General features: G+C 44.8%; 1 pseudogene; it reads left to right on the top strand.

The window, feature by feature from the left end:
* Window positions 1-950: 950 nt before the first annotated feature.
* Window positions 951-27,675, top strand: part of LOC126959230 (putative uncharacterized protein UNQ9370/PRO34162) — a 39,237-nt pseudogene continuing 12,512 nt past the window's right edge.

Below are 27,675 nucleotides of genomic sequence, written 5' to 3'. Positions count from 1 at the left end.
GTTGCAGCCTGTGCTTCTGCTCACTCCCACACTGGGTCCAAGGAGGGGCAGCAGCCAGGCTAGATCTCAGGGCTAAGCAGAGCTGAGCTGCCCATCCACATGGCCCATGCAGTGGTTCTTCTCTCTCTTCCACCCTTCAGCCCTTCTTTCTCTTGCTCCTTCCCTTTTTCCCTCCTTCCCTCTCTTCTTTCCTTTTTTTCTTTTCTTTTCCCTCCCTTCTTTCTTCCTTCCTTCCTTCTTTCCTTCTTTCCTCCCTCCCTTCTTTCCCTCCTCCCTTCCTTCCTTCCCTTCTTCTTTCCTTCCTTCCTTCCTTCCTTCCTTCCTTCCCTTACTCCCTTTCCTTCCTTCCTTCCTTCTTCCCTCCCTCCCTTCCTTCCTCCCCTCCCTCCCTCCCCCCCCCCTTCCTTCCTTCCTTCCTTCCTTCCTTCCTTCCTTCCTTCCTTCCTTCCTTCCTTCTTCCTTCCTTCCCTTACTCCCTTTCCTTCCTTCCTTCTTCCTTCCTTCCCTTACTCCCTTCCTTCCTTCCTTCCTTCTTCCCTCCCTCCCTTCCTTCCTCCCCTCCCTCCTCCCTCCCCCCCCCCCCCTTCCTTCCTTCCTTCCTTCCTTCCTTCCTTCCTTCCTTCCTCCCTCCTTCCTTCCTTCCCTTACTCCCTCCTTTCCCCTTCTTTCCTTCCTTCCTTCCTTCTTCCCTCCCTCCCTTCGTTCCTCCCCTCCCTCCCTCCCTCTCTTCCTCCCTCCCTCCCTCCCTCCCTCCCTCCCTTCCTTCCTTCCTTCCTTCCTTCCTTCCCTTCCTTCCTTCCTTCCTTCCTTCCTTCCTTCCTTCCTTCCTTCTTTCCTTCCTTCCAGAATCGGCATTAAACACTGAAAAAAAATCTGTTTTGTGTTTTCCATACAGTACAATTCACTTTTTTTGGTGTATAGTTTTTTATGTTTCGACAAATGCAATAATCATGCGACTGCACCACAATCAAGACAAAGGAGCTTCTACCAACCCCCTGCACTACCCTGCATGCTGCCCCTTTGTGGTCATCCACTCCCACTACACCCAGCCCCTGGCAACCATCTGTTCTCTGTCCCTATAGTTTTGCCTTTTCTACAATGTAATATAAATGGAATCATACAATATTTAACCTTTTGAGTCTGACTACTTTCGTTTAGAAATTATGTTCACGATTCATCCATGTGATTCTGTGTCTCAGTTACATTCCTTTTCATGGCTGAGTAGCATTTCATTACATGGATGTACCCCAATTTGTTGATCTGTTCCCCAGCTGAAGGACATTTGGGTTGTTTCCAGTTTTTGATGATCACAAATAAAGCTGCCATAAACATTCACATATAGGTCTTCGTGTGAACATAGGTTTTTATATCTTTTGAGCAAATATATTGGAGCAAGACTGTTGAGTCATATGGTATATTTAACTTTATGAGAAAGTGCCACACTTTTCAAAATCAGCTGTACTGTTTTACATTTTCACCAAGAATATGTGGGAGTTCTACTTCCTTCTTTTACTTCCCAACACTTGATAATGTCAGGTTTTTTTTTTTTTTTTTTTTACTTTAAGCTATTCTAATAGGTGCAAAATGGTATCTGGTTGTAGTTTTCATTTGCATTTCCCTAATGATTAATAACATTGAGTGTCTTTTCACATGCTTATTTGCCATCCATATGTCTTCTTTGGTGAAGTGTCTATTTAAATCTTTTGCTCATTTAAAAAAACTGAGTTGTCTGTTTTCTTACTGAGTGAGTTTGAGACTGTAAAGAATATATTCTGGATAGAAGCCACATATGTGATTTGCGAATATTTTCTCCCAATCTGTGGCCTTAGAATAACATGGGTTATTTCTACAGTGAGAAAATTGGCTAGAATTAGTCTTGTGGTCACATGTGGTCACAAAGGGGCTGGGACATGCACTTCTACTCTGTGCCTGGAAAGGCAGAGAACTGGAGATAGTAGGAGAATAGTACAAAGGACTGCTATACACACTGCTTATACTGTTTCAGATTCTGCATAACAATATTTCGTGAATGTTCTTCCATGTGAGCAAGTATTTATAGCAGAGATCCGCAAAGTATAGGCACAGGCCAAATCTGATTGTTGTACGTTTTCATTTGGTCTGCCAGCTGTTTTTTTACAGACAAACATTTGAAATCAACTTGATGGTAAAGAAAACTGATGTTGAATTCCAATTAATCAAAATATTGTTAGTCCAGAGAGAATTAGAGTATTCTCACTGGTTGACTTGTATTACAAAAAGTTGTAATTAATCATTCTTGTATTTTTAATTTGTCCAGAAATGTGTGGAAATTTGTTTTCTCTCATTATTATAAGTATTACACGTAATAGCCTTGATTTTGGCTTATGGCCCACGAAGCCTAAAATATTCACCCTCTGGCAGTTGAAACTGTTTGCCAAACCCTATTATGTAGAATGGCTTTTCAGAGCTGCATGATATTCTATAATTTTCAATCATATCTACATATTAGAAATTCTTATGTTCATAATGTCCAACTATATTGGTTCTAGATTCTTCCTATTCAAACAATGTAACAGTATAGACCCTTGCGCGTTTATCACAACCATAATCATTGATAATTTCCTTGGAATAGATTCCTAGAAGTGGAACTACTGACTCAAAGGGTGGGTACGTTTCGCAGTTTGTTTTTTTTTTTTTTTGAGATGGAGTCTTGCTCTGTCACTCAGGCTAGAGTGCAGTGGCGAGATCTCTGCTCACTGCAGCCTCTGCCTCCTGGGTTCAAGTGATTCTCCTGCCTCAGCCTCCTGAGTAGCTGGGATTATAGGCACACATCACTATGCCCTGCTAATTTTTTGTATTTTTAGTAGAGATGAGGTTTCACCATGTTGGCCAGGTTGGTCTCGAACTCTTGACCTCAAATGATCCATCTGCCTTGGCCTCCCAAAGTGCTGGGGTTACAGGCATGAGCCACCGCACCCACCCCATTTTGCAGATTTAGTATGTCTAAGTAACTCAGTATTTCTAAGTAATCTGTAGAAAGTTAGTATTTCGCATTCCCACCTGCAGTGAGTGGATAAATGTGCTTTTTGACTTGTACATTTTCCAAAACAAATGGTTCAATTCTATAATATCAGCCATGTATATTTCCTTTTTGTCAATGGCTTCTTCAAGCCCCTGTCTGGCTTTCTGTGTAATAGTTCTTTGTCCTTTATTCGGCATCCAGCAGTGCCCTGGACAAGTGGCTGTGAAGTTATTTGCAAGGCTGCATTAAACCCGGGCGAGACACTTCTCAGGGGAGCTGTCCAGCTACATTCTCTGAGTGAAGGCAAGTGTAGCCACTCTTCTCTGCTATGTTAATATGTGCTGTGAGTTTTAAAAGACTCTCCCTTCAGTCAGTAGATGACATCTGCTGCTTAGCAAGAAGGCGAAGCTCTGTTTGTCTAATCAGCCACATGTTGGGATTTGAAAACATGGCACCAAGAAACCTGAAAGATGTGTTAGAAACAAGTTTTCTGGCTTGGGATTAATCAGAATTTCTTGGCTCCCAACCAGACCTAACTTTAACAGTGACGGGGGCAGACATGTGGTGGAATGTGGGGAAGATTCTGGGAGCACCACCTGGCTATGAGAAGCTTGGGATATTTTCCCATGGTTAAAAATAAAATAAAGTCAATGTTTTGGAAAGTGGTGAGAGACAGATGGGGGTGAAGGATGAGTACCTCCATTGCATTGTTGAGGACCCTGAAGTTTTCTCACATGTCAGGGCTCATAAGTGAATTGAAGAGGGAAGCCAGGTGTCTTTGAGCCAGGTAGGCTCCATAGCAGCCAGACCACCCTGCTGCTGGGGAAGTCACAGAACAGGCTCTGGCATAAGCACCAATTCTTAGGAGGCCACATAGTCATTCTTCTTGATGCTCATTGTTTTTAAGGCCCTGGGTGAGTGGAAGAAGATCTTTTGTTATCTGTATCCTTGTTACCACTGATTTCTGGGATTCCACATTATTTTGGCTTATTTCTCCATTGCTATAACTGTAACTTGTAATGTTAGGACTCTGGGAGAATAAATTCCAAATGAGCTCTTGATGTCAATTGATAGGTTCATGCCAGTTTTCTTAGGTTTGGAGATGTGAAGATACACACAAAAAAAGAAAATACAGTTTTAGCTTTAAAGCAGCTCACAGACTAGTGGAGTGGATGCCACTGAACCAATGATTCCAGTGAAGTATGAAAGGGATCTAGAGATTTATGTCCAAGTTGTTCTGGGACCATTTAGAGCAAGTGGGAGTGCAGGATGATGGTAAGGGAAGGCTTCCCAGAAAAAAGAAACCGAGTTCAGTTTGTGCTGGAAAAAAAAAAAAAAAGTGACCGGGGGTTAAGTAGAAAGAATTGTAGGAAAAGGGAAGAACAGGTGCAGGCTCTCAGGTTGCCAGCAATCAGCTTTCCCAAATATTTCTTGAATTGTTGTGACATACCAGGCATTGCCCTTCATGCTGCAGTACAGTGATGTTCTCCAAATAAGCCTCAGTTGGAATATTTCAATCTTTCAGCAGTTTACCTTCCTCACCTTGTCCCTTAAAAATTCTCAGGCTTATGGGAATGGGAATGGATTTGTTGGAAAAGGGCAGAGTAGATTTTAAAAATCACTTCATTTCCTGTTGTGTGGGAAATTTTCCCCGGAAGAGACTGCCAAGCCCAGGAAGATACATATATATGCAAATTCCCCAGCAAAATGTTTTCTAGCCCCTCAACCTCAATCTACAGAAGTTTCCATTATCATAGGCTACAATCTGATGCAGCGTGTGGTCCTACCCTGACCCTAATTCAAGGGAGTTTTTCACAGACCTTATTATCACTTAAGTTTTTAGGAAGCGGCTTGAAAATAGAAGGAGATAGACTAACAGACATTGTACAGGGACAGCGGGGAGCCACAGCCCTGCCTGAAGAATGAAAGTTGGTTGTTCTGGAAAGATGTACAAATAAACCAGAAGAATAAAAAATGCTCACATTTGCAGAGTTCTTCACCATTTAAAAACTGATCCATTCCTCATCATGGGGAATTATCCCCAATTTGAAGATATGAAAATTGAGGCTTAGGGAGATTGAATGAGTTGCTACTAAAAGGGCCTGGACCTGAACCCAGAGCTTTGACCCCAGATCTGCTGTCTGCTTCACTTGTATCATTGTTATTGAAATCTCCATAGAAAAATGTGTCATATGCAAAACTTGACAGGACACATCTCTCTGTCTCTCAAGAGCCTTCAGTGTGTACAAGGCTGAAATTAGCTTTGAGTGACTATTGCCTTTTAAAATTTGTCACTCAGTTCTTGGCTTTTCTGTTCTAAATCCAACTGGAGTTTACAATTACAAGGCTCACTTTTTTTTTTTTTTTGAGACGGAGTCTCGTCCTTGGTGCCCAGGCTGGAGTGCAGTGGCGCAATCTTGGCTCACTGCAACCTCTGCCTCCTGGGTTCAAGCAATTCTTCTGCCTCAGCCCTCCGAGTAGCTGGGATTACAGGCACGCACCACCACGCCCGGCTAATTTTTGTATTTTTAGTAGAGACGGGGTTTCACCATATTGGCCAGGCTGGTCTTGAACTCCTGAACTCAAGTGGTCCACCTGCCTCAGCCTCCCAAAGTGTTGGGATTACAGGCATGAGCCACCGCGCCCAGCCCAGGCTCATCTTTTAAAAAGAGTTTGTTCTCTGAATGTTGAGGGGATTTATCAAGGTCAGTTTAAGGCAAGGCAGGAGGAAGTTATTGGCTTATATTGAAGAAAAATCAGTATTTTTGTTGCTCACTTTGGGTTTCCCTAGTGTAAGATCTGAAGTTCAACAGCCAACAAGAAATTGGGACTTCAGGGCAGAAAGGGAGATGGGGAGGAAGCAGGGAGAGCAGGTGTCTTGGTCCATTTTGTGTTGCCATAACAGAATACCACAGACTGGGTAATTTATAAGTAAGTTTATGTAGCTCATGTTTCTGGAGGAGGGAAAGTCCCAGAGTGTGGCACTGGCCTCTGATGAGGGCCTTTGTGCTGCCTCACCCCATGGCGGAAAGCAGAAAGGCAAGAGAGGGAGGGTAAGAGAGCAAGAGGGGCAAAACTAACTTTTATGACAAGCCCACTCCTAGATAACTATCCCACCACCATGATAATGGCATTAATTCATTCCTGAGAGCAGAGCCCTCATGACCTAAACATTTCTTGAAGGTCCCACTTCTCATACTGTTGTATTGGGGATTAAGTTTCCAACACAGGAACATTCAAACCATAGCAGCTGGTTAAAAAAAAAAAAAAAAAGCCTCTCTGTGCTTGGAAAGCTGAGTACTTAGGAGGCAGGAAGTGAAAGAGTCAAGAGAAAAGAGAAAGAATGCACATTTTTTTTTCATGATGGCACTCCCAGGCCTTAGCCCAGACCTGGCTCAACATTTGCTGTGTTGAAATGACTCATAAACAGCTATTGTCTGAATTAGGCTGAAGGGATTTGTCTTAGTCTGTTTGTGTTGCTATAAAGGAATACCTGAAGCTGGGTGATTTTTTAAACAAATTATTTTACTTTAAGTTCTGGAATATACGTGCAGAAAGTGCAGGTTTGTTACATTGTTACATAGGTATACATGTGCCATTGCTCTCCCTTGTTATCTGTATCCTTGTCACCACTGATTTCTGGGATTCCACATTATTTTGGCTTATTTCTCCATTGCTATAACTGTGACTTGTAATGTTAGAACTCTGGGAGAATAAATTCCAAATGAGCTCTTGATGTCAATTGATAGGTTCATGCCAGTTTTCTTGGGTTTGGAGATGTATTTGTCCTAATGCTCTCCCTCCCCTTGCCCCCCACTTCCTGACAGGCCCCAGTGTGTGATGTTCCCCTTCCTGTGTCCATGTATTCTCATTGTTCAACTTGAAGCTAGGTAATTTATAAAGAAAACAGGTTTATTTGGCTCAGTTCTGCAGGCTGTACAAGAAGCATGGCATAGGCATCTGCTTCTGGTGAGGGCCTCAGGAAGCTTCCACTCAAGGCAGAAGGTGAACGGGGAGCTGGTGTGTGCAGATCACATGATGAGAGAGGAAGCAAGAGCAAGGGAAAAGGTGCCAGTCTTGTTTTAACAACCAGCTCTCAAGGGGACTTTTGTAAGGCCTAATAGAGCAGGAACTCTCACTTGTTCCTGTGAGGATGGCACAAGCTGTTCATGAGAGATCCACCCCTGTGATCCAAACACCTCCTACTAGGCCCCACCTCCCACATCGGGGATGAAATTTCAACATGAGTTACGGAGGGTCAAATATCCAATCATAGCAGGATTGGAATGCATAATGGTGATTCCGAAAGTCTTTTAGGGAGAAATGCATCTGAAAAGCAGGAGCAGTTTGTCACTGATATGCCTGGTCTTCCTAAAATGCTGATGCTGCTACTGCAACTACCACCTCCACCAGCGCCATCTTAATCTCCTCTTCCACAGTTCCCGTCACCACATCCCTCTACCACCACCACTGCCACCATTACAACCTTCACTCTCATTACCACCTTCAATGCCATCATCTTTGCCACCATCACCACCACCACAACGGTCATCACCACCATTACCATTTACTGGACTCTTGTGACATGGTAGACACCATGCTAGAGGCTTTTAAAGGGTTTAATATTCATGATACTCCTACGTAGTAGAAATTACTAGTCCTATTTTACAGTGGAGGAAACTGAGGCTCAGAAAAGTTAAGAATTTGCTCAAGATGACACAGTAGAAAGCTGCAGAGCCAGGATTTCAACCAGGTTTGTTTGCTCTTCCAGTAGACAAGGAGGAGTGGATCAGAAGGCTGTGTTGTTGGCCACAGGCATATGTTGTGGGCTTGTTTTATATATGCCTGGGCCACATTGTTTGGGTCTGAGAGACTCTTGTGGGCTATGACCAGCACTGACAATCTGTTTTCCCTTATTTTTTCTGACTTTCTTTCACACATTCTAGATCATATGGCTTTTCTGGTCAGAACAAATAAAAATGTTTCATGTCCTCCCTTTTCTGAGCTTTGGATGTTACTGTTTGCACACAGTTCTGGAAGCAGATGGAGCCTGATCGAAATCCCAGATGATAATTCAGACTCAAAAGCTCCTTGCAAATGCCCACATAGCATAAATACCCCTGAGCATATGAGAGACAGTGACAGAACCTGAGAGACAGACAGAGAGAGACAGGGACAGAGAGGGACAGAGACAGAGACACACAAATAGAGACAGAGACAAAGAGATAGAGATAGAGACAGAGACAGAAAGGCACAGAGGGATACGAGAGATGGAGACAGAGATAGAAAGAGACAGAGAAAGAGATAGACAGAGAGAAACAGAAACAGAGACAGAGAGAGGGCTGCAGAAAACTCATCTTCGCCTGCAATGGCTACTCCAGCTGGACATCAACACGGAGGGCTCCCCACCAACATTCTGATAGATTCTGAGCTACACGTTTCCAGAATATTAGCAGCTGAGCTCCTCCCCCTCGGGAGGAGATAGAGACAGAGAGAAAGTTAGAGAGACAGAGGGAGAGGTAGAGATAGAGAGAGAGAGATGGGAAGAGATAGAGATGGAGATGCAGAGAGAGAGAGAGAAATAGAGACACAGACACATAGAGATAGAGACAGATACAGAGAGAAATACACAGAGACAGACACCGACAGAGACCAAGAGATAGACAGAGAGAAATAGGTAGAGACACAAAGAGAGATAGAGATACAGAGCGGAAGAGACAGGGAGGCCAAGGGGCGGAGAGAGAGTGTGTGTGCCTGATGGTGCTGTTGGCTCTTTGTATTTTGGGGTCTAGGGGTGCCGGGGTACCTCGGGCCTTCCGTGGCCTTTGCTTTACGTCTCCTCAGGTATGAGTGAGTTGAGCAGGGGGCTGCCTTTGCCCTGCAAGAACCATGCTGAGCACTTTCTAATGCCTGGCCTCTTGGAAATGGCACATCTGCCTCCTGACAGAATCCAGAAGCCTGAGTCAGGTGCCTCCAAAAGGGTCCCCGTTCATTGCTGGGTGCACAGTGTGAGCTTCTGCTCCATCTAGGCGTGGGAAGAAAGCCTCCCCTGAAGCTGTTACTCCAAAAGTCAATTCCCCTTGCATTTAAATGGAAGCTCAGAGCACTGTGCTAAAATCACCAGCGGTTAACTTGAATTCAGCTTGATTAGGGTTCTAACCTACGATAAATCACCTGGGAAACGGCCTTTTGGTGGCATATTTGGCCCGAGGCGGAGGAGCTCGGCTGCTAATATTCTGGAAGCTTGTAGCTCAGAATCTATCAGAACATTGGTGTGGAGCCCACTGTGTTGATATCTGGCTGGAGTAGGCACTGCAGGCAAAGATGAGTTTTCTGCAGCCCTCCTCTGAATTTCTTGACAGAACTTCTCTCTCACCTCCTGTTTGCCTCATCTTAACCTTCATCTCTTCTTCTTCACTCTGCCTAAGCCCTAGGGGGTAGCCCAGCGCCATCTGAGAAGGTGGTGGCGCGTGTGAAGGGCATAGCCACCGTCTTTTATTCTGCCTCCACCTCCGTGACTATGGCCAAGTCATTCACTTCTTGGATCCTCATTTACAAATTGAAAATGCTGGTAGCCTTCCTGTCTGTCTTGCAGGGGGGTTTGGAGGACAGGAAGAAATAACAGTCATAAAAGGACTTCTTAGAGAATAAAGTGCTGTTTGAAGGCCAAGGGTTAATAGTTCTTTCGTTATTATTTGTGGTTATTTCTCAGAAGTGGAGGTCACCATCAGCAGCCAGTGGAAAGGATACAAGTGGCTCTTCCATATGACCTTGACCTCTATGACCTTGGCCAACTTATTTAGAGCCTGAATACCTTTATCAATAAAACTGGGAAATAGACCATTTCCTTGGGTTTATGACTGTATAATGGTAGGCTCAAAGTCAGGATGCAAAGCAGGGTGTACAATAAGATATCATCAACCAGTGAGCCAAAGTCAGAGGTAGAGGATGGAGAAAAAGACTCCATTATTCACAGTGTGGGGTTGATCATAAGCCTTTCAAAATATGTTTGACTTTGTATATGTTTTCTAGATTTTCCATAATGCTAACCTACATTTTCCATAAAGAATCACCTTTGACATTGTGAACCCAAAATATCTGAGACAGATCTCAGTCAATTCAGTAAGTTTGTTTTGCCAACATTAAGGACGCATGCCCATAACACAACCTCAGGAGGTCCTGATGACATGTGGCCATGGTGATCAGGGCACAGCTTGGTTTTATTCATGTATTAGACCGTTTTCACGCAGCTGATAGAGACATACCCGAGTCTGGGCAATTTATCAAGAAAAAGAAGTTTAATGGACTCACACAGTTCCACATGGCTGGGGAGGCCTCAATCACGGCGGAAGGCAAAAGGCATGTCATACATGGTGTCAGGCAAAGAGAGAAATGAGAGCCAAGCGAAAGGGGAAACCCCTTCTAAAACCATCAGATCTTGTGAGACTTACTCACTACCACGAGAACAGTATGGGGAAACCGCCGCCATGATTCAATCATCTCCCACTGGGTCCCTCCCACAACACTTGAGAACTATGGGCGCTACAATTCAAGATGAGATTTGGGTGGGGACACAACCAGACCATATTATATACATTTCAGGGAGACATGAGACATCAATTAATATGTGTAAGATGTACGTCGGTTCTGTCCAGAAGGGCGGGACAACTCTAAGCAGGGAGGGGCTTCCAGGCCATAGGTAGGTAAGAGACAAATGGTTGCATTCTTTTTTTTTTTTTGAGATGGAGTCTCGCTCTGTCGCCCAGGCTGAAGTGCAGTGGCGCGATCTTGGCTCACTGCAAGCTCCACCTCCCGGGTTCACGCCATTCTTCTGCCTCAGCCTCCTGAGTAGCTGGGACTACAGGCGCCCACCACCACGCCCAGCTAATTTTTTGTATTTTTTAGTAGAGACGGGGTTTCACCGGGTTAGCCAGGATGGTCTTGATCTCCTGACCTCGTGATCTGCCCACCTTGGCCTCCCAAAGTGCTGGGATTACAGGCTTGAGCCACCGCACCTGGTGAAACTCTTTTGAGTTTCTGATGAGCCTTTCCAAAGGAGGCAATCAGATATGCATTTATCTCAGCGAGCAGAGGGATGACTTTGCGTTCTGTTTGTCATTTGTCCAGAAGGAAATTTCTTGTGAGAGAGGTTGGTGGTTTTTGAATCTTAGTAGCTATCTTTTATTATTAGCAATAGAATGAGAGGCAGGTTTGCCCTAAGCAGTTCCCAGCTTTACTTTATCCTTTGGCTTAGTGATTTTGGGGTTCCAAGATTTATTTTCCTTTCACAATATTTAGAGGATTTAATGAAAAATCAAGCTTGTGTCTGTAGCATCTTTCCCAGTCTCCTGCCTCCTCCCCTGGCTGCCTTCCCCAGCCCCTCCCAGAGCCAGCTTGGTGCAGCATGGGTGGACAGAAACAGCCTCTGGGCCCTGATGCCCTGCAGTCTACGGAGCCACCCTGCTGGAGGGGCTGGGCTGGGCAGCCTCTGCTGACTGGGGATGGTTTGGGAGTTTTACTCCCGGGCCTGCCACAGAAGGGCAGCTGTTATCCTCTCCCATGGCTGGAGACCACATTTAGGCTGCAGCCCTTAGAAGGGCGTGAAATGGACACGACCCTCTGCTGAGTTTCCACCCTGCACAAACATCTTTGGAAGTGGCACTCTTTTAATTTTCCATGGGTCCTGAGAAGAAGATGTTGCCATCCGCCCTTCTGTTTTACAGATGGCGATCCTGAGGCTCAGAGAGGTTAAGCAACTTCCCTATGTCACACAGCTGGTTAGGAACTGAGCTGGGATTTAAACCCAAAGGTCTTCAAAGGTGGGACCCTTTGTGCCAGCAGGAGCCGGTCAGGGAAACATTGTGGGAGAGACAGTTAGTAGATTGCACTGGGTGGGGGGCGTTGGGGAAGGAGGCAGTTGGGGGGGAAGGGAGGGAGTATGTGCAGTGGGGAATAGTTATGCAGCCCCCACCTTGATCATGTAACAGCAAGAAAGTGTCCCAAGACCCAAGAAGGAAGTTAGCCTAGATCTTATGTTTCAACACAAAATGTAACAACGTGACTTTGTTAAGAAACAGAAATTCAGGGCCTAAGAGGTTGGTGGAACAACGCCAGGTTTCGCTTCCTTTCCTGGGCATCTCCCCTGCGTCACCCTTTGGCTTGGGAGTGGCAGGTTGTCCGTGAGCACGAGTGACCGGGTCCCCAATCTTTCCTCATGGTTACAACCTCGCCTGCAGGTTCAGGCACTGTCGAGTGGGGCGGGAAGGTGGCTGGCACTATGAAGTGTCCGTCAGATGCCAGACCTTTGAGTCTGCTGCCTCATCCCTCCAACAGCAAGCCAGGGCCAGTGGCTGTACTGTTCCTCCCTCATCTAGTGTCCCCTTTTCCCATAGGACGAAAGGTAGGGGAAGCTAAGAAATGATGGCACGGGATTTGAACTCAGGATTATCTAGGCTCACAGCTGCATGACGATTCTACACCACCTTACTGTCCTAGGCAGGGCAGGAGCCCCCAGACAGGATGGGTAGCCTCTCTGAAGTTAAAATAGTAAAAAGCATAAAGGGAGCCCTTACCCGAAGCACGCAGCCGTGAAGCAGCACACAGTTCTCCTCTGGCCGCTCTCCGAGGATGGGTTCTCCTCTTCTGCGAGGCCAGGCGCACCACAGGCATCTGCCTTTGATTAGAACGGGTAGACAGGAAACATACCTGCGGTCCCGGGCCTCTCTCACACTCCAGAAATGCCATTCACAGACAGGGAAGAGGGAGAAAGGATGAGAGGAAGGGAAGGAGAACAATCGACAGCTACATGGGAGCGTCCTGGGAGGTAGGGTCACCACCAGAGACAGAAATGGGCCTCAGCCGCAGGTTAGGGCGTGGACACGGAGGCAGCCAGGCCTGATTTGCTGGGGGAACCACACTGGGTCTGGCGTAGAGAGGAGGTTTGCCGTGTATGCAGCAGCTTGCAGGGAGCCTGCTGCTGAGAGCTGGGGCTGCTGCTTCTAAGCTGAAAGGAAAAGAAGGGCACATCTTTCCAAGCCACTCAGTCCCCCAATCATAGTGCCTGGCTCCGACCTCCCACTGGGCCCATCACAAGGCCTTGAGGTTAGGGACATCAGTGACCTGCATCAGAGTCAGGGAAGAACATCTTGGCCAGGAGGGAACTAAGGAAGAGATTCACCACAGGGTCCTGGTAAATGCCTGGGAGTGAGAGCCTTACACTCACCATCTCTTTCCTCTCTGCCTGTTGTAGTTAAAAACCACGCTCTTGACTTGCTGATGTTCTGAGCTGCTTGTTGGGGGGTGGAGGTGGCTTCCCACGGCTTCTTGCACAGTGTTGGCCCTGGCTCACTGTCCCCCAGGCAGGGGGAGACTGCTGTGTTCAAGGGGAGTTCTGGGTGCATATGGAACAGAATAGGGAGCCCCCAGTGGGGCAGGTGCTGGCGGCTCTTCACCGTGTCAGCTCACTCAGCCCTCAGGTCACCCTCTCCTCAGGTGTGACCTGCAACGTACAGGTGTGGAAATGGAGAAGACCTGCGCTGCGTTCCAAGACAACACAGAGCCTGTGGAGGCTGCCAGGAGAGACCCTGCCGGATTCTCACTGTGGAGACACTGGCGCTACAGCCCAGAGAGGAGGACACTTTATTAACTTGTCACATCGAGCAAAGCCACTGGTCACTCCATTCTCTTGCTGTGCCTTGAAAAGAGGAGAGAATGTGGAATCTGAGGCCTGGGCTGCAGCCCTGGTTGCACCAGCTCCCCAGGCAAAGCCGTAACCTGAGATGGGCCACCTCCAGGCATCAGGAAGTGTGGGCAACCGTGGGGAAGAGAAAAATAACAATGCCTGCTATCCTCACCTTCCAGGCTTGCTTTATGGGCAGAGGGGGTGACAAGTGTCATTCTTTCCTGGGGGCTGCAAACCATGATTCAGGTGTCACGTGAACTGTCTCTGTAAAATAACATGCAGTCCTCACCCCTGGTCCCTCAGAATGTGACTGTATTTGAAGATAAGGTCTTCAAGGAGTCAGTTAAGCCAGACTGGGGCCCTTAGGATGGGCCAGGTGTCCTTATAAGAAAAGGAGATGGCCTGGCGTGGTGGCTCACGCCTATAATCCCAGCACTTTGGGAGGCTGAGACAGGTGGATCGCCTGAGGTCAGGAGTTCGAGACCAATCTGACCAACGTGGGGAAACCCCATCTCTACTAAAAATACAAAAAAAACAAAAAACAAAAAACAAACCGGGCGCCGTGGCTCACGCCTATAATCCCAGCACTTTGGGAGGCTGAGGCGGGCGGATCACCTAAGGTCGGGAGTTCAAGACCAGCCTGACCAACATGGTGAAACCCTGTCTCTACTAAAAATACAAAACTAGCCGTGTGTGGTGTCCGGCACCTGCAGTCCCGGCTACATGGGAGGCTGAGGCAGGAGAATTGCTTGAACCCAGGAGGCGGAGGTTGCAGTGAGCTGAGATACCATTGCACTCCAGCCTGGGCGACAAGAGCAAAACTCCATCTCAAAAAAAAAAACAAAACAAAAGGGAAGAAAAGATTAGGATGTGGATACACACAGAGGGGAGACCACCTGAGGACACAGGGAGAAGACAGCCATCCACAAGCCAAGGAGCTTGGCCTCAGAGAAACCAACCCTGCCGACACCTTGTTCTTGGACTCCTAGCTGTCAAAATTATAAAAAAAATACATTTCTGTTGTTTAGAATGGCAGATCAGTGCCTGACACTGTGGCTGTGTTGGGCGTCAGACACGGGCAGAAAGTGAGAGAAGGGAGCAAAGGTGTCTGCTGGGGCCATCAGGAAAGGCTTCGTGGAGGAGACAGACTCAACTTTGGTTTTCTAATCTATAAAATGGGGATGACAACAGTTCGGCTCTCAAAGCTGTCAGGAGGACAAAATGAGAGGATTCATATAAACTACTGCATACGGTACCTGGCTCCAGAGGATGCATTGGTGAATTTCAGCATAATTTCTACCATTGTCATTATTAAAGGATGATGAGATCTGGGGATGGGGAATGAAGTAGCATGGGAAAAGAGAGAAGATAGGGGAGTGGACAGTGAGGATCCCACTGTCCTAGGAAGGGCAGACTTCACATTCCTGCCCCAGAGAGTGGAGAGAAAGGATGCGTTCAGTTATTGTGTGACATCAGAAGGGTAGTGTTGTTGCTATATTTTTTTTTTTTGTCATCTGAGAGGAACTTCTCCCCAAACCAGTTTTCAATACTCCTATCTGATCCATTTCCCTTGTGCCAGAGTCACCCATAAAAACTGTAAGATCTTAAGAAAGCAGTGAAAGATTCAGTCCAGGTCCCTCAGTTGGCACAGTTATATGGGGGCAGATCTTCAGCGTCTCCATAGATCCTGTGTTGCAGGTGAAAGCCCTCATTTGGGATCCATCAGATCCATCAGTCATTTTTTTTTGAGACGGAGTCTTGCTCTGTTGCCCAGGCTGGAGTGCAGTGGCACAATTTTGGCTCACTGCAACCTCCACCTCCCAGATTCAAGTGATTCTCCTGCCTCAGACTCCCAAGTAACTGGGATTGCAGGTGTGTGCCACCACGCCACCTAATTTTGTATTTTTAGTAGACACAGGGTTTCACCATATTGGCCAGGCTGGTCTTGAACTCCTGACTTCAAGTAATCTACCTGCCTCAGCTTCCCAAACTGCTGGGATTACAGGTGTGAGCCAGCATGACTGGCCTCATCAGTCATTTTCTATGAGGGTCAGGGGCCATGCTTGTTGCAATCTTTTCTCTCTCTCTCTCTCTCTCTCTCTCTCTCTCTGTCTCTCTCTTTTACTTATTGCTTGACTGGCCCACTACCAATTCCTTCCTTCATTCCACAGTTATTGATTAGTGCTTTTCATGCATTGGGCCTTTCATCTGTGCTGGGTACTGGGCAGGCAGCAGCACACAAAGGACACAGCTCCTGTTTCCTGTGGCATTTGTCTTACTTCAGTGTGCAGAGGACTTTGCCTCCTGGCTACCTCCTCTGGCTGGGCTCATTCCTGTAGAGAGGGAAAGGGGAGCAGAAAGCCTGTCCAGGCCGCCCATGCTCCCCAGGCTGCAGTGCTGCATTGCTGAACCTGTGTTCTGTGAGGTGAGGTTTGCCGTGGGCAACAGTGAGGGAGCCGCAAGAGGAGCTGTGAAAAACCTAACAGCAGGTCTGGGGTGGTTGCCACCAATAACACACAGGCTTTAATCCTGCTTTTATCTTAATAACCACTGTAACAAAAATTGCATTATGCGCACTAATAATAGCCAGTGTCTAAAGAAAGGAGTGTAGCTTACTATGGTAAGGCCTCTTGCCAGGAGCTGGTGGAAGGCTGAGAGCTTGCAGTCCGGAATGGCTATGATGCTTACATTGACTCTTGATCAGGGTCGGCAGACAGAGCAAGTGAACCCTTACCTCCATTCCCGCACTTGTGGCAGGCAGCACCAGTCAGCTGTCACACTCATCCATGTGGATCTCTTGATCTGTCTCAGGAAAGCCACTGCCTGCTGAAATTAGCATAGGAATCAAGCCTGTTTAATATCTCACCTGGATCCTAGTGGCTTTTATGCTGAGCTAGGCCCAAGGTTTCAGAGCCCAGTTTCTTGAGGGATAGCCCTTGAGCTACTTTAATCAGAACCATTAGAACCTGGGCAGCTTGTTTAAAATGCAGACTCCTGTGCTCTTCCCTAGAGCTAGGGAATCAGAATCTTTGGGGAATGTCAAAGACAGCACTCAGGTGTTTTCTTTGCAAATGTTCCTAACCACAGCTTTAGGGACCGGAATTCATACCAGGTGTTTTCTTTTGGGTCTGTGTGCTGGAGGGAGGGCGAGGGTCAGAATAAACACATCTTGAGCCCCTCTGTGCAGAGTTAATATTGAAAAAGACAATTGTTTTCAGGCGAAAAGTCTGTTTTGTGCAGCCTCATTGGCTGTATTTGGGTGTAAGGGGCAGGATCGTGTAGGAGTCAAAAGCATAGGCTCTGACAGCCTTCTGCCCAGGTTGGAATCCCAACCCCACCACTCACTAGCTGTGATACCTTGGGAAGTTTCCTTGGCCCTTTCTGCCTTGGCCTTACCAGCTGTGACAATAAAAAATATCTCTCGGCTGGGCGCGGTGGCTCATGCCTTTAATCCAAGCACTTTGGGAGGCCGAGGCGGGCAGATCACAAGGTCAAGAGATCGAGACCATCCTGGCTAACATGGTGAAACCCCATCTCTAAAAATACAAAAATTAGCTGGATGTGGTGAGGCGTGCTTGTAGTCCCAACTACTTGGGAGGCTGAGGCAGGAGAATCGCTTGAACCTGGGAAGCGGAGGTTGCAGTGAGCTGAGACCACGCCACTGCACTTCAGCCTGGTGACAGAGTGAGATTCCGTCTCCAAAAAAAAAAAAAAAAAAAAGTCTCTAAATATGGTCAAATGTGTCCAGGGGGAGAATCACCTCCAATTAAGAGTCACTGAAGTGGAAGTTTATAGCAGATCCAGTGCTCAGTGGATCTCCATGTTACCTAAGAATTTTTTTTAGCAGTCATTTTGGCCAGATATAAGGAAAAATGAATCGACCATGTAAGCTATTAACTTTGGCATGTATGGGGTTCCTGAAAGTTAGAGAATAGATACTACAGCCTGTAAGGGCCTCTCCTTCTCAAAGATAACAATAACAAAAAGCTAACTCTGACTGAGCCGTTGGGTCAGGCTGGGTACTGTTCTGTGTGCTTAATATACAGTCATTAACAGTTTCATCCTCACAGTAGCTTATGAGGTGGATACTATGATTATTCCCATTGTACAGATGAGGAGACTAAGGCAGAAGAGACTAAGAACAACTCCCGAGGTTTTACAGCTAGTGAGTGGAAAGGTGGAGATTCTAATCTGGGCAGAGGGTGGTCAGAGCCTGTACTCTTAACCCCTACCTGATCCTGCTCCTTATACCCACAGCAAAGAACACTTGATCCCAAATGTCAGTCACACCACAGTAGAGAAACTGTGCTAGCTCAATAGGAGGCAGTCTTTTTTTTTTAAAACAGGGTCTTGCTCTGTTGCCCAGGCTGGAGTGCAATGGCACAATCACAGCTTACTGCAGGTTTGATCTTCTGAGCTCAAGCAATCTTCCCACCTAAGCCTCCCGAGCTGGGACTACAGGCAGGCACCACTATCTCCGACTAATTTTTATTAATTTTGTAGAGCCAGGGTCTCAGTTTGTTACCTGGGCTGATCTTGAACTCCTGGATTCAGGTGATCCACTTGCCTTGGCCTCCCAAAATGCTAGGATTATAGTCATGAGCCACCATGCCTGGCCAAGAGGCAGTCTTTACAGTAGAAAAGACATGGGCTTAGAGCACCATGAGTCAAGGGTTTGCTTTCTGATTCTTCACATGTCAGCTGTGTGGGCTGAACAAGTTACCAAACCCTTGTAGACATTGTGTTCCCACCAAAAAGCATGGAGATTGTGAAAGGAAATTAAATTTTGGGACCCCAAACTCGCCATGGCAATGTTAATTGATAGCTTATCTTTACAGGTGCAGTTACCCCAGCCTGCCAGACACAAACGTGTATTTTGTGTGTGTTATATTATATAAAATGCAGATTCCCCATATTTTTTCTTTGCCCCTTTTGTTTAAGTGAAAACTGTGTGCTTCTCAATATCCCGCCCTTTCCCCTTTAAATTTGGAGACCTCAAAATCATCTTCAGAGAAAAGCATTGACCTGTCTCCTGGGCACGTCCTTAACTTTGGCAAATAAATCTCCAAAAGTGATTGAGACTTGTCTCATCGTTTTCTGTGATTGACAAGGTTAATAAGACCTACTTTGAAAGGTTACTGTAAGTTATTTGAGGTAATGTATATAAAATGCCAAATAAATTGCCCACCACCTGATTACTGCTTGAGAAATATTAATTCCTCATTCTTTTCTTCAATGGAAATTATTTTTGCTCTTCTTTTCAGCCTTCTCCATCAGCAGGAAGATTCTTTGTGTGTTTAACCTGGCATCGTTGGTCTCATTTTTTCAATTCGTTAATCAGGGGGTTCTGCTGAATTCTGTTCAATTTTCTGAAGTCCTTCTGCTGTAGAACTAGATTCAGAATCTCCAGAGCCGAGGAATGGGAGAATTATTGCAAAATTCCTACACTAACACTCCTACTGTATATATACTTGTGTCTTCTGAATGATGACAACCTTATCCTGCTGACACAGTGCCATCTGGCCCACCCTTTGGACCTTTCACCTACTTGAAAACTTTTTTTACTTTTTATTTCAATAGTTTTTAGTGCACCCGTCACCTGAGCAGTATACACTGTACCCAATGTGCAGTCTTTTATCCCTCACCCCCTTCCACCCTTCCCTCTGAGTTCCCAAAGTCCATTGTATTCTTCTTATGCCTTTTTGTCCTCATAGCTTAGCTCCCGCTTATAAGTGAGAACATACAATATTTGGTTTTCCGTTCCTGAGTTATTTCACTTAGAATAATGGTCTCCAGCTCCATCCAAGTTGCTGCAGAAGACATCATTTCATTCCTTTTTATAGCTGAGTAATATCTAATGGTGTATATATACCACATTTTCTGTATCCAGTTGTTGGTTGATGGCACTTAGGTTGGTTCCGTATCTTTGCAGTCATGAATTGTGCTGCTATAAACGTGTGTGCATGTGCTTTTTCATATAATGACTTCTTTTCCTTTGGGTAGATGCCCAGTAGTGGCATTGCCCAGTAGTGGATCGAATGGTAGATCTACTTTTAGATCTTTAAGGAATCACCATACTGTTTTCCACAGTGGTTACACTAATTTACATTCCCACCAGCAGTGTAATGGTGGCCCCTTTTCACTACATCCAGTCTGTTGTTTTTGACTTTTTAATTATGGCCATTCTTGCCGGAGTAAGGTGGTATCTCATTGTGGTTTTAATTTGCATTGCCTTGATGATTAGTGATGTTGAGCATTTTTTCATGTTTGTTGGCTGTTTGTATATTTTCTTTTGAGGAATGTCTATTCATGTCCTTTGCCAACTTTTTGATGGGATTACTTGCTTTTTTCTTGCTGATTTGTTTGAGTTCCTTCTAGATTCTGACTTCTAGTCCTTTGTCGGATGCATAGTTTGCGGATGTTTTCTCCCATTCTGTGGGTTGTCTATTTACTCTGCTGATTATTTCTTTTGCGGTGCAGAAGCTTTTTAGTTTAATTAGCTCCCATTTACTTTTTTTGTTTTTGTCACATTTACTTTTGGGGTTTAGTCATGAATTCTTTGCCTAAGCCAATGTCCAGAAGAGTTTTTACGACATTATCTTCTAGGATGTTTATAGTTTCATCACCTGCCTTCTTTACATTTATTTATTCCTTCTTGTTTTACAAGTTCTTTGTCTCCCAGTTTTCATAACAAAGAATTATCAATGAAAATTAATAATGAGGTAGAAATTTTAATAAAGAATCCCAGGGACAAATTATAAACAAGTAAGCACAAGAAAAGTTACAGTTAAAAATAAAACAAAAAGACCCAGGGAGGCTTTTGGTAAGAAAAGGAGGGAACTAAATGAAGATAAAATTATATAGTAAGTTGAAGGGCAATTTTGGGTGTTAGGAATCAGCCTTCACAGTGCTTTGGAGAGTGGGTCCAAAGCACTGGAGAACAGTGCATTTGAGAACCTTGGTCACACAGCTTGATAGGACCACCAGTTCACCTCTTTGGATTCATGGCTGGTCTGCCCCTTGGGGTCCCAGTGTGAAGCCCTGAGGCCTGGCTTCCTGGCCTGAAGCAGCAGGAGAGGGCAGTCGTTAGAGACTGGGCTCTGGAATCAGATGGACCTTGATTTAATCCTGGCTTCGCCATTTACTACATTGAATGACCAAGGACAAATTAACTCCTTCTTCAAGACTGCAAACTTTGCATGGGTGAAGTTGTAAAATTGGTAGTAATAACAACACCTCTCATAGAAGAGTTATAAAGCAATGCATTTAAAACATTGAACATAGCACTGGATGCATTGTAAGCTCTCAATAAACTTTACTGATGGGATGATAATGGTGATAACATGATTGCCTACTTATAAATGTCTGCTCTGGTTGTCTTGTCTATTTATATGTGTGAATATACATGATTGTATGTCCATGAAAAGCTAAAATACATATGCATGTACATGTATACATATATGCATTTGTGTATATGTGTGTGTGTATATACAAATGTATGTATTACAGCTTTTCATGTACATGTAGTTGTGTCCTGCACACAGCTGGTTTGTGTGCATCTCATCTCTTCCCAGCTGTCAGCTCAGTAGTATCATGTTGGTAGTTGGCCATGGTGGGAATATTTTATAGCATGGAAATTGTAAACCTATACATCAAGGGTTTTTCCCCCTCAGAGAGCCAGTTTACCAGCATAGCACTGTGTATATATACCTTGCATCTCCAATTAGATTCAGAATTCCTTTAGGACTCAGGATGTTCTGTTTTCACCCTTTGATCCCCACAGGGCTTTGCGTGTGTCTTTTGTGCAGTAGGCTTCAAAGGGTGGCATGAGTCAATAGCATGGAGGGTGAGTGGATAAAAGCAAGGGGAGGGATATAGCAGAGTCGACTTAATAAAAGGGAAAGAAGAAGCTGTTTCAGAAAAACTGGTAAATAAGTAGCCAGGAACGGAGAGAAGGAGTAAGGAGAGGGAGTTCTCAGATGAGTAAAATGGTTTGGTGACAGAAAAGGACTTAGAAATGTAAAGTCCAGAAAGAAAATGAAATTCAGGGTAAGAGTAGATTTCCTATGATTTCAGACCGCTGCTGGTAGTGTATTTTTTGAGTTCCAGTCTTTTAGATGAGTGGCATTTGTTTCAGATGTTGAGATAATTAAAGAATTGTTTACAAGAGAAAAAAATTGGACTCAATCTAATGTTCAAGAATAGAGGATTGGTAAAATATGTAGGATACGTTCATTTTATAGAATACTTTTGGGTCAAAAAACATGATAGAAAATTCCAATAAGATACGGTGAGAATAATGACAAGAAGCATGGAAAGCTGGAAGAATGGTATGATAATATGCAAGAGAAAAGGCAGATTAGAAGCGGCAGCTATAATCTCACTTTTATATAAATATATGTGCAGAGAAAAATATCTGAAAGGGTATATATTAAAACACTAATGGTAGTTGTTTCTGAATAGGGTGATTTTTTTTCCTCCACTATTTGCTTATGGACATTTTCTCTCTTTTTTTTTTCTATTTCAAATACATTTTTATTTATTTTTAATTTTTTTTCCCCCTAGAGATGGATCTCTGGAGAAATGCATTGCCCAGGCTGGTCTTGAACTCCTGGGCTCAAGCCATACCCCCTCCCTCAGACTCCCAAAATGCTGAGATTATAGGCATGAACCACCATACCTGGTCTAAAATACATTTTAATTAAAAAAATTAAAATGTGTTTTCCACATTAGTCTCTTTCTGTCTTTATCTCTGTCTTTGTCTCTATATATTGTCTTTACTGATAGCACTGAATTTTAAGATCACAGCTGCTTTAAGATTAACAAAGTGATTAAGACCTGTGGGCTAAGAAACGATTTTCTTTGACTTGCAAATGTATCCAGATGAAAAGTCTTCCAGTGTAACAAATTGCTGTAATAATCCTTGAACACTTGGCAAGTGCCTTTGATTGCGAAAAGTCAGTTGCATGAACTGGGGCTGTCCTGAAGAACTATGGAGTCTGCATCCGGGGTGCAGGGCAGGCGTGCAGTGTCTAACAGCGACTCCCCAGAGCAGCTGCAGACCCAGAGGGCTCCACCAGAATGGCAGGGCGGTTCCAAATACACCAGCCTCCCAGAAACGTGGCCCTGGCGATCTAAAGATCTTCACGTCCCAGGACGGCCCTATCAGATTCAGTGTCTAATGAATGGCAGGTGTTAGGAGGCAGGCAGGGGTTTCCTGTGGCAAATTCCTGATTCACAGCTGGGAGATGGATTTCTGCCCTCAGGGAAGCGGTTTAGTGGCAGGTGGTGGGAATTAGCTGAAATTTCCAATAAAATGCAGTCAGAGCGGTGAGCTAGTGGGCACAGGAGAGCCTCAGTCAGTGGCTCAGTTATATTCTGGTAGAGCAATGGAAGAATTGGCAATTTTCTTCATATTTCATTTTCCTGAGATGCAGGATGGTGAAATAGCGAAGAGCCTGACTCTGGAAATAATGAGAAGGGGTTTAAGCTCTGGCTCTGTGTGCATCTCGGGTAGGTTACCTGATATATATAATATAAGTACTCTTATATTTCAGTTTATCAGCCCATGGAATGGACGTAGAGTCCCTCCTGCCTGATGGAGTTACTGTGATGATTAAATGAGGGAATATCCGCGAGGCATTTAGAGCAGTACCTGGCGCTGGGGGAGGTGCTACGGAAATGTTCCGCGTATTGTGATTCCTCGGTTTTTCAACTTCTTTCTTCTCCCTCCTCTCCTTCCCCTTACCTTCCTCTGCTTCTTTTCCTCCTCCTCTTTCTACTCTTCTCTGCCCCACTCACCTTCCCCACACACAGATTCCATGATCGATGAATTAATTCCTGCATTCCTGCATTAATTTCTCTGAGAGTCTTTTCCTTTTGACATTGGTGCTGAGAGGAACAGGTTGCTGCTTCTCACACTGATTGACTAAGTGAATCTTTATTTTCCTGAGCATCTTCGATTTAATTTTATTATTATTATTTTTTGAGACGGAGTCTGGCTCTGTCGCCCAGGCTGGAGTGCAGTGGCGTAATCTCTGCTCACTGCAAGCTCCGCCTCCCTGGTTCACGCCATTGTCCTGCCTCAGTCTCCTGAGTAGCTGGGACTACAGGCGCCCGCCACCACGCCCAGCTAGTTTTTTTGTTATTTTTAGTAGGGACGGGGTTTCACCGTGTTAGCCATGATAGTCTCGATCTCCTGACCTCGTGATCCGCCCGCTTTGGCCTCCCAAAGTGCTGGGATTACAGGCGTGAGCTACCGCGCCTGGCCTTTCCTGAGCACCTTCTTTGTGCTAGGCATGAGGCTGAGCAGGTTACCTACATTGTTTCATTGTATTGCATTATTATCCCAACCTCAGAAAGGTTCTGTGATCCACTGAAGGTCCAGCATCGATCTAGTTCCAGGCAGCTGCAGTGAGGATGAAAGCTGGCATTACACAGTTCTCCGAGGGTCAGAGTACCTTCTTGTACCGTGTGAATCAAGGCCAAGGACTTTCTCCCAGAGTCCCCCAGCAATGGCATAACCGTGAGCATCCTGTCAAGCCAATGTTAATTAGCTGCAGCTCTGAAGAATTCACCAGCACATAAAGTCAAGAAAAAGTCCTTCCACATCAGAGGAGCATCTTTTGTTATATTTTTTAAAACTGTGGTTCAAACCATATATCATAAATGTTACCATCTTAACATTTCTTAACCATTTTAAAGTATACAGTTCAGTAGTGTTTAGTATATCTTCATTGCTGTGAAAGTGATCTCCAGAACTTTCTCATCTTGTAGAACTCAAATTCTGTACCCGGCCGAGCACGGTGGCTCACGCCTGTAATCCCAGCACTTTGGGAGGCCGGGGCGGGTGGATCACTTGAGGTCAGGAGTTTGAGACCAGCCTGGCCAACATGGTGAAACCCCGTCTCTACTAAAAATACAAAAATTAGCCGAGTGTGGTGGTGGGTGCCTGTAATCTCAGCTACTCAGGAGTCTGAGGCAAAAGAATCACTTGAACCTGGGAGGCAGCGGTTACAGTGAGCTGAGATCGGGCCACTGCACTCCAGCCATCTAAAAAAAAAAAAAAAATTCTGCCGGGTGTGGTGGCTCAAGCCTGTAATCCCAGCACTTTGGGAAGCCGAGACAGGTGGATCACGAGGTCAGGAGATCGAGACCATCCTGGCTAACACGGTGAAACTCTGTCTCTACTAAAAAATACAAAAAACTAGCCGGGCGAGGTGGCGGGCGCCTGTAGTCCCAGCTACTCGGGAGGCTGAGGCAGGAGAATGGCATAAACCTGGGAGGTGGAGCTTGCAGTGAACTGAGATCCGGCCACTGCAGTCCAGCCTGGGCAAGAGAGCGAGACTCCGTCTCCAAAAAAAAAAAAAAAAAATCTGTACCCATTAGAAAACAACTCCTTTTTGTCCTGTTTCCTCCAGCCATAGATAAACTACCACAGACTTTCTCTGTCTAGGAATCTGACTGCTTTAGAGGCTTTATATAGGTGGAATCATATAGTATTTGTCCTTTGATGAACTTATTTAACTTAGCATAATGTCCTCAGTGTTCATCCAGGTTGTAGCATGTAATGAGATTTTCTTCCTTTTTAAGGAAGTATTCCATTGTGTGTAATACCACATTTTGTTTATGTATTTATACATTGACAGGTGTTTTGGTTGCTTCCACCTCTTGTCTCTTGTGAATAGTGCCGCTATGAACATAGGCATACAAATATCCCTTTGAGATCCTGCTTTCAATTACTTTGGGTATATACCCGGGAGTGAGATTGCTGGATCATATGGTAGTTCTATTTTTAATTTTTTGAGGAACCGCTATACTGTCCATAGCAGCTGCACCATTTTATAATCCCACCAACAGTACACAAGAGTCCCAACTTTTCCACACCACCACAAACACTTTTTTTTATAGTAGCCATCCTATTGGGTATGAGGTAATATCTCATCATGATTTTGATTTGCATTTCTCTGATGATAAGTGATGTTGAGTATCTTTTCTTATGCTTCTTGGCCATTTGTATATCACCTTTGGAAAAATGTCTGTTCAAGTCCTTTGTTTAAATTGGGTTATTTGATTTTTTTATGTCGAGTTGCAGGAATTCTTTATATGTTCTAATTTTTTTTTTTTTTTTTTTTTTTGAGACGGAGTCTTGCTCTGTCGCCAGGTTGGAGTGCAGTGGTGCGATCTCGGCTCACTGCAACCTCCGCTTCCTGGGTTCCAGTGATTCCCCTGCCTCAGGCTCCTGAGTAGCTGGGACTACAGGCGTGCACCATCACACCTGGCTAATTTTTTGTATTTTAGTAGAGACAAGGTTTCACCATGTTGGCCAGGGTGATATCGATTTCCTGACCTCGTGATCTGCCTGCCTCAGCCTCACAAAGTGCTGGGATTACAGGCGTGAGTGCCTGGCATATTCTAAATATTAATCTGTTATCACCTATGTGATTTGTAAATGTTTTCTCCCATTTCATTATATTGATTGTGTCTTTTGATGAACAAAATTTTTAAGTTTGAAGTAGTCTCTGTTCTCTATTTTTGCTTTTGTTGAATTTTGTTGTCTGCGCTCTTGATGTCTTAACAAAGAAATTATTGACAAATCCAAAAAAATCATAAAGCTTTTCCTTTGATATTGATTTAAAAATGTTTATACCAATTTATGTATCACTGGAACAATCTTACCAATGGTAACTCCATGTAGGTAAAAGATTGTTAGCTAAGCGGGGAAGAATGTCTGCGTGGGACAGTCATGGAGCAGGGTATGTTGGGGGAATGGGCTTACACCCTGGGGATACATAAGGATTGATTTGGGACATAGAGATTAAATATAGTGGATCCACAGTTCCTGATGAATTTATTAATGCTATTGACAGTTATTTGGAGAACGAGGGGGTGCAGAGTCTTGGAAAAAGGACATATCATAAAGAATGTAGCCTCTCTTATCTCCCCTTTCCTTTCTTCTTCCTTCTTCTCTGTGTGAAGTAGTATCTTTTCCTGCCCACATTCGGATCCTAGAAGCTCAGCTCTGTTTGGCAAAGAATCTTCAGATTTTCTCAAAGTAAGTGAATCTCTCCCCACAAAAAGTCTTCTACTAGCTACAAAAACACAAAAGGAGGCATAGTGTGATTGGTGTGTTTTTATAAGACTCAGGATTAGGCCTGGAGCGGTGGCTCACGCCTGTAATCTCAGCACTTTGGGAGGCCGAGGCGGGTGGATCACGAGGTCAGCAGATCGAGACCATCCTAACATGGTGAAACCCCGTCTCTACTAAAAATACAAAAAATTAGCCAGGTGCGGTGGCAGGCGCCGGGTGTGGTGGCAGGCACCTGTAGTCCCAGCTACTCGGGAGGCTGAGGCAGGAGAATGGCGTGAACCTGGGAGGCGGAGCTTGCAGTGAGCAGAGATTGTGCCACTGCACTACTGCCTGGGCCGCAGAGCAAGACTCCGTCTCAAAAAAAAAAAAAAAAAAAAAAAAGACTCAGGATTATATAAAGTATTTTTACTTTTACATTTATCATTTTAATCAACTATCTGGTTTTTTTAAAGACCAAAATACCCCATATTCAAACATGTGTTTTGCTCAAGGTCACATTCTCACACTCGACCCTGGGCATGCATGCATATATGGATATCTTTCTGGAAGTGGTCTTGCTGGGTCGAAGAGCACGTACATTTCAAATTTTGATGGACTCAGCCAAAATGCCTTTCCCAAAGGCTACACCAATTTTCACTCCTACATTCAGCATACCAGGGTCCTAATTTTAGCATACTTTGGCAACACTGTCTTTAATTTTTGCTGATTTGATGGATTAAAAATATCCAACCATTTACAGTAATATTTCTCCATTTAATAGGGTGGTTGATCATCTTTTTGTATATTTATTTTCCATTCTTATTTTCATTTTTTGAATATTTGCTTATATTCTGTGGTCATTTTTCTATCGATGTGTTAAATCGATATATCCTGATGCACCATTTAATTCCTTTGTCTCTTTTA

The sequence above is a fragment of the Macaca thibetana genome, chromosome 7 (genome assembly GCF_024542745.1).
Source record: "Macaca thibetana thibetana isolate TM-01 chromosome 7, ASM2454274v1, whole genome shotgun sequence".
NCBI lineage: Eukaryota > Metazoa > Chordata > Mammalia > Primates > Cercopithecidae > Macaca > Macaca thibetana.
This window is presented reverse-complemented; position numbering and strand designations above follow the sequence as displayed.